The 8,271-nt window shown below is 34.9% G+C and overlaps 1 long non-coding RNA gene across 1 annotated transcript; it reads right to left on the bottom strand.

Moving 5' to 3' along the window:
- Positions 1-1,537: 1,537 nt before the first annotated feature.
- LOC122843371 lies at positions 1,538-5,764 on the bottom strand. The gene is made up of 5 exons (XR_006372698.1): positions 5,703-5,764; positions 5,103-5,265; positions 4,270-4,341; positions 1,894-1,965; positions 1,538-1,577 (listed from the first exon to the last, which is right to left on the bottom strand). It is a non-coding gene; the product is annotated as an uncharacterized LOC122843371 (long non-coding RNA).
- Between the last annotated feature and the right edge of the window lie 2,507 nt (positions 5,765-8,271).

Here is an 8,271-nt window from a genome sequence, read left to right as displayed (position 1 = left end):
TCCACTTGTGCTAGAAAGACCTAGTAAGTTGTCAAAAATCTTGTTTGAGCTACACAACATAGATCTCACTTGAAAACTTCAATACACACATCAGAACTCAAAATACAAGAACCTGATGCAATGCTGTATTAGAAGGACAGACGATAATGAGGTGCTTGGCTCCGCCCATGATGCCAACAGTAATTGTCAGGGCCAATTTTATTTATCAGGACCACAGCATACACAAACATGAAATATATATGTATTAAGTCCAAACATGGAAATATGGAATATGGCTACACAGAAAGTGGACTTTATTTACAGCACCTTCACTAAGAACTAGAGCAACAATTCTGTTTGTGAACATAAAGGAAAATCTGTGAATGGCAAAGTTAAATGAATTACGGGTCTATTGTTAAATCAAAAAGATAATGCTGGCATTCTATTATAGTGGCCAGTTGTCCTTTCTTGATGTGTTCGCCAAAGTGCCTCATGACCGCAGGAATCTCCAGGGAGATCATGGATGCTTTTTTGCTCTCCTAGCACTTTCCATAGATGCTAGAAAAAAGAAATAATTCATTAGTGAAAACCAACTCCAATTGTTAATTTTTCTTGGTTATAAATTATGTAATGCCTGTTTTCAAATAAGCATTCATAAAGAACATACATTAGTGGGAGAAGCTACAGAAATGAGCATGTAGGTTGCATCGATGAAAATTAATTTCTGCAAATGCCAAACAGGTTAACACTTGGTATGGTTGCTTGGTATGTATGATTAATTATTTGAGGGAATTCTAGAAAAAAATTTTTTTTTTCATAATTTAAAATTGCATTTGTTTGACAAACAGGCCTCAGCAGCTGGTGAAGAACCATCCAAAGCCAAAAGACTTGTTCCTCCTTCTAATGCTGGTGCCTAGTCTTTTTTCCAGTGAAGGAGATCCCACTCTGAACCATCTCACTGACTCCACCAAAATACAGGTTCTGTACAGGTGCAGCATCAGCAAAGGGCCATTTATTGAGATCTCTGGTTTCATAAAACCAGAGATTAATCAAATTTAAGATGTTAAATTTGGTTAATATCTTAAAATTAACCAAATTTAAAGATATACTCTGATTACTTTGCTTATTAGTTTTGTGGTGCTTTGATATTTTGAAAAAAATATAAATATGTGAATGTATTTCAGATTAAGATTGGGATAGAGAAAGTAGTATAAACAGTCCCATTACTGATCACCAAATTAGATTTTCTAGCATCTGAACATTGGCTGTGTGAAAGTTTATCATTTTAATACAAGGCACAGTTAAATGGTATGTGTGTGGTAATTTAAGCCAGATGACATATTGGATAATGTCTGCTCAAAATATCATGCATAAAGAAGAACGTGGTCACCCTATTGCCTTTCAGTGGTGTAGATCATTACTTTTGACCATGCTTCAGTTGTGCTTTTGAGCTTAACTAGCTTGGTGTTTCAAGACTTGTGTAGGTGTGGTGATTTACCAGAATTTTTATTTGTGTTCCTTTTTCTGCGGAGCTCTATGTCCTTCTGTTTTAGTTTTCTGTTGAGCTCTTTCCCCTTACCATCTGTGTTTACTTTGTGCTGAAAAGAACATATAAAAAATATGGGGTTAATCAACTGAAAAGTAAAGAACACTCGCTTAAGGTGAGTCTCTTCCCAATGTAGAAAACAGTTCTCCATATTCCTGCACATTACATGTTGAATATTACACAAGACCTGTGTGTCTGTGCACTTCTACATGTAACTTTCATTTTTTTGTAACTTCAAAACTCAGTCCTCTATATACCTGCATCTTACATGATGAATATTACACAAGACCTGTTTGTTTGAACAGTAGTTAATACCATTTTAATGACTTCATTTAGAAAATAAGTTGGTCTTTGGAGACCAATAGTACCTCAGGAGGGTTGGTTAAAAAGGATCCCCATGCATCCACGTCACCAGCCTGATACGGTTCCTTTTTGGAAATCTGAAATGTAAAGAACACTCATTGAATGCGAGTTTGTTCCCAATGTAGAAAACAGTCCTCCTTATTCAGGGACCTTACATTTTGAGTATTACACAGGACCTGCGTGTATAGGCGTTTCTACATGTCACTTTCATTCTTTAAAAACTATGTCCTCCTTATTCTGGCACCTTACATGATGAGTAATACACAGGACCTTTGTGTATGGGCGTTTTTACATGTAACTTTCATTCTTTTGTACTTGTAATTTCAAACCTCTGTCCTCCCTTTTAATGCAGCTTTACATATCAAGTACTAGACAATACCTGTGTGTTTGAACAGTACTTAATAACATTTCAATGACTTAGTTTTAGAAAATATGTTGGTTGTTGGACACCAAAATTACCTCTGGAGGGTTGGTTGAACAGGATCTGCATGTTTCCACATCACCAGCCTGACACAATTCATCTTTGGAAATCTGAAATGTAAAGAACACTCATTGAATGCGAGTTTGTTCCCAATGTAGAAAACAGTCCTCCTTATTCAGGGACCTTACATTTTGAGTATTACACAGGACCTGCGTGTATAGGCGTTTCTACATGTCACTTTCATTCTTTCAAAACTATGTCCTCCTTATTCTGGCACCTTATATGATGAGTAATACACAGGATCTCTGTGTATGGCGGTTTCTACATGTAACTTTCATTCTTTTGTACTTGTAATTTCAAACCTCTGTCCTCCCTTTTAATGCAGCTTTACATATCAAGTTCTAGACAATACCTGTGTGTTTGAACAGTACTTAATATCATTTCAATTACTTAGTTTTAGAAAATATGTTGGTTGTTGGACACCAAAATTACCTCTGGAGGGTTGGTTGAACAGGATCCGCATGTTTCCACATCACCAGCCTGACACAATTCATCTTTGGAAATCTGAAATGTAAAGAACACTCATTGAATCCAAGTTTGTTCCCAATGTAGAAAACAGTCCTCCTTATTCAGGGACCTTACATTTTGAGTATTACACAGGACCTGCGTGTATTGGCGTTTCTACTTGTCACTCATTCTTTCAAAACTATGTCCTCCTTATTCTGGCACCTTACATGATGAGTATTACACAGGACCTTTGTGTATGGGCGTTTTTACATGTAACTTTCATTCTTTTGTACTTGTAATTTCAAACCTCTGTCCTCCCTTTTAATGCAGCTTTACATATCAAGTACTAGACAATACCTGTGTGTTTGAACAGTACTTAATATCATTTCAATGACTTAGTTTTAGATAATATGTTGGTCGTTGGACACCAAAATTACCTCTGGAGGGTTGGTTGAACAGGATCCGCATGTTTCCACATCACCAGCCTGACACAATTCATCTTTGGAAATCTGAAATGTAAAGAACACTCATTGAATCCAAGTTTGTTCCCAATGTAGAAAACAGTCCTCCTTATTCAGGGACCTTACATTTTGAGTATTACACAGGACCTGCGTGTATTGGCGTTTCTACATGTCACTTTCATTCTTTCAAAACTATGTCCTCCTTATTCTGGCACCTTACATGATGAGTATTACACAGGACCTTTGTGTATGGGCGTTTTTACACGTCACTTTCATTCGTCTGTATTTGTAATTTTAAAGCTATGTCCTCCTTATTCTGGCACCTTACATGATGAGTATTACACAGGACCTTTGTGTATGGGCGTTTTTACATGTAACTTTCATTCTTTTGTACTTGTAATTTCAAACCTCTGTCCTCCCTTTTAATGCAGCTTTACATATCAAGTTCTAGACAATACCTGTGTGTTTGAACAGTACTTAATAACATTTCTATGACTTAGTTTTAGAAAATATGTTGGTCGTTGGACACCAAAATTACCTCTGGAGGGTTGGTTGAACAGGATCTGCATGTTTCCACATCACCAGCCTGACACAATTCATCTTTGGAAATCTGAAATGTAAAGAACACTCATTGAATGCGAGTTTGTTCCCAATGTAGAAAACAGTCCTCCTTATTCAGGGACCTTACATTTTGAGTATTACACAGGACCTGCGTGTATAGGCATTTCTACATGTCACTTTCATTCTTTCAAAACTATGTCCTCCTTATTCTGGCAACTTACATGATGAGTATTACACAGGACCTCTGTGTATGCGCGAATTTACATGTAACTTTCATTCTTTTGTACTTGTAATTTCAAACCTCTGTCCTCCCTTTTAATGCAGCTTTACATATCAAGTACTAGACAATACCTGTGTGTTTGAACAGTACTTAATATCATTTCAATGACTTAGTTTTAGATAATATGTTGGTCGTTGGACACCAAAATTACCTCTGGAGGGTTGGTTGAACAGGATCCGCATGTTTCCACATCACCAGCCTGACACAATTCATCTTTGGAAATCTGAAATGAAGAGATGTATACTGAATGAGTCCATAGAAAAATAAAATCCACCTATTTAATGAACCTGTCCAGCTGATTGTTAAACAGACATTTTATGTATTGACACTGCAAAATATGTCTCCTGCTATAAAATGTTCATTAATATAAGGTCAAAATATATTAATTTACATATGACAGTTTCTAGCATTTTGGATAGCACTGAAAAAAGTTGAAATAGTGGTCTGGTTAAGTCTTTCTCCAAAATCTGGTTTTAGGCACTCTGCTAATCACTTCTTGTTTTCAACTATAATGAAACTCTGTACTACAACTTGACATTTCCTTCAAAAATATTTTCAATGCTAGTAGAATGACTTGTGATAGTATTTTCACACTTACTAGTACCCTTCTTCTCCATAGCCAGTCAGAATCACTACAATTATAAGTCATTTCTTCCCCTGGACCAATATCTTTGAGTGCAAACAAACAGAGATGACGTCTTCCATCCACCCTTGTAACTTTCATTTTGTTGTTTGTGTTCATCTCTTCATCATTTACCAGCCTCCCCAATGATCCATGTTCTCTGGCAGCATCAACACTAAAATATTAAGTATGCTATAAGAATAATTATACCATGCAAGGGAAATGATTTTGCATATTTGGTGTTTGCATGTCAGAAGAATATTCCTCCTCCAACTAAAACTACTTTTACTGATGAAGCTGAAAATGTTTACATCACTTTGATTAAATATAAAATAAAAAACAACATTAAAACAGTCACATACCAAAGCTGTTGTCCATTGAACTTGAAATCAAACATAAAAGCCTGGAGTGCATCATGGTAAATTTTCAATCGGTTTTCTTGTTCCTTCCTACTTATGACTTCCCCTCTGCACTCAATAAGGAAATCTCCTTTTTGAAAGCACTGGCAGCTGAACACACCCCGACCTGCAGGTAAACATAATGAGTAAGGTTGAATAAACTTTAAACAATGCATATCTTTCAAATAGTAGCAAATGAGATTATTAAAAAATTTTCAAAATCAGTTAATTTATCTAATTTGAGGTCTTTCTGTGTTACTTGAACATTTGTTTGTCAGCTGAGTGGTGCTTCTAAATGTCACTCATTCTTTTATACTTGGAATTTCAAAACACAGTCCTCCTTTATACATATATATATATATATATATATATATATATATATATATATATATATATATATATATATATATATATATATATATATATATATATATATATATATATATGATCTATGCTAATGTGCAGTATAAAAATAGTTTAAAAGTCAAAAAGCAAGACAAAAGTAAACAAAAACAATCCTTTAATAAACTCTGGAATCCTGTACGTAAAAAAGTCACAACTCACCTTTAAATGAATTGATGTATTTTACATCAAATCCCTCTTTATCTTCACCCAAGGAGAATAATAGCTGGCATCATGTTTGGGATTTCTTTTTGCTCTCTGAGACCTTGTTGCTGACATCTCCTGCAAAGATCAGAGTAATTTGTTGTTGAGTAACAACATGATGCTGTACATCAGGAGTGTCAAACTCCAGGCATCGAGGGGTAGTGTACTGCAACTTTTAGATGTTCCTCTGGTCCAAAACACCTGAATTATATGACTGAATTAGCTTCTAAGGGCAGTCAAGTTGATGACCTGCTGATGACCACCTCATTTGATCCAGCCATGTGGCATCACAGACACATCTAAAAGTTATTGTATACAAGCCCTCAAGACCTTGAGTTTGACACCTCTGCTGTACACAATATGATTTGATTTTATTGTATGCGAAAAACCTGTACTGAAGTACACAGTATTACATAATTGACTTTCTATTGACAGGTTCTCAAAACCTTCAAATATTAAAACATTATCTTAATAGTAATGATTATTACAAAGGATAATTTGTGCCTGTGAAAGAATATCACTCACTGATGCACAGAAAATGTCCAAATACAGTTTTGTCTAATTCTGGAGTGAGCCACCTTCCCTTTAAACTCTGGTACACTGACTAAGATGGTTGGTGATAACTAGCTAAACTGAAGCAAATCAGATGCTTTGGTGCATCCAAACATCAAGTAACCTACAACATTCTTCAGAATTACAAATCAATATGTACTTAAATGTCTTAAGAGATTCTGTATGAGTCTTACCTCTTCTTCCACGCAAAAGAAGTTCAATTAATACTAATGGCTTGCACCTGGCCTTGATGGACTGTACCATGTTGATAGAGTAGGAGGGGTACAACAAAAGGAGAAATCCATTTTGTTTCTGAAGCACACAAGGTCAGACTTTTTTTCAGAAACAAGAAAACAAATTTATTTGAGTTATATTTTGTAACTTTCATTCAATATTTCAAAGTTAAATAGTTTATCATACATATTTCTTTAATTAGGAAACAACAGTAAGATGGTATCTCTCACCAGCAATGTTTAATCTTTTATCAGGAAGGTCACTTCTTTTAATCATTTCTGTTCAATCAATTATTTAAGTTTACTTCTATAGCACATTTCAACACATATATATATATATATATATATATATATATATATATATATATATATATATATATATATATATATATATATATACACTAGATCACTTTATGATATAAAGTGTTCAAAACACTTTAAATCATAAAAACAAAACTGTTGTCTAATGGCAGACAACACCAGCAGAAAAAGGTTGTCTTATGTACCTGCCTACAGACAAATTAGACTACCTAGACAATCTGCATGTATGCAGAGTAGTGACATTGAGATAATGACAAAATATCAATCTAAAGTTTTGTGCTAACAGTAACATAAGTAATCATAATATTTTTGGCACTTTAAATATTTTTAAATAAATGCTTTTTATATTTATATTTGTAATTCTGTATTACTCCATGAGTGGTTATCCCTTCTTTCAAATTCAAAAATACTTTATTGATCCTAAAAGGAAATTAAATTTAAAAATAGCTTGGGTCCTCTACCACAGGCCTTGGAGTGTGAGTGGTCTTCACAGTATATTAACAGTTCCCAAAGGTGTGCTTCTCTGTATCAAGAGGTCTGATGATGTATTGTTTGAGCCACTCTTCCAGTTTAGGGGTCATTACCCCAAGGGTTTCAGTGACCACAGGCACTACTGTTGCCCACACCTTCCACACTCTTTTAACCTTTTGCATGGCATGCATTATTAATTCATCTTTAATATTGGGGCTGATTGGGCCCTAATGATTCCAAAAACAAAGAGTTATCTTTTTACATGATATGTGGACATAATTCTTCTCAGAAAAATATTTATTCCTTTTAAATCACCATGTTTAGCACCATGGTAAATCTCTACAGTTGCCAACTTTTGTAAACTTACACCACAACAATAAACACTGAACATCTTGGGTCTAGCCTGTAATATGTAATAATCTTCCACTACCACTAAGTCATAAAATAATGACCTAACATATGGACACCCAATCCCATGTAGAGCTAAATTTATTATTGTGGGCTAGACAGCCCAAAATAAGTCATCCACTTATGTGGATTGGCCTCTATTAACTACGGTACTAGGCACCTGCTTGTGTGCCACCATAAATACCACCTCTGTGCTGTGTTTCAGTCTAAGCCTTTTTGTCCATTGGTAGTATTGTTTGCTCGCTATTGTAAAACACCCTGTTGTTATGATTATGCATCATAACAAAATAGCAAAGTATAAAAAATATTTACAAAAATCAGTCCAAATACACAGTATCCAAAACAAGAAGGAACTTTTGTCCAAACAAAAGCTATATTTCCCCCAGAAAGGCAGGAATGAAAGTTTAAAAAGTTAAATTCTCAATGAAAGAACAGGGCTACTCCAATGTGCTACAACCTTGAGAGGCACAATTTTCCATTCATCATCAGCAGCATTTGAATTCTTATATCAGTGGACTGAGTTTCCTCCCTTTTCCATCTTA

Source organism: Gambusia affinis, linkage group LG14 (genome assembly GCF_019740435.1).
Source record: "Gambusia affinis linkage group LG14, SWU_Gaff_1.0, whole genome shotgun sequence".
Classification (NCBI taxonomy): Eukaryota; Metazoa; Chordata; class Actinopteri; order Cyprinodontiformes; family Poeciliidae; genus Gambusia; species Gambusia affinis.
This window is presented reverse-complemented; position numbering and strand designations above follow the sequence as displayed.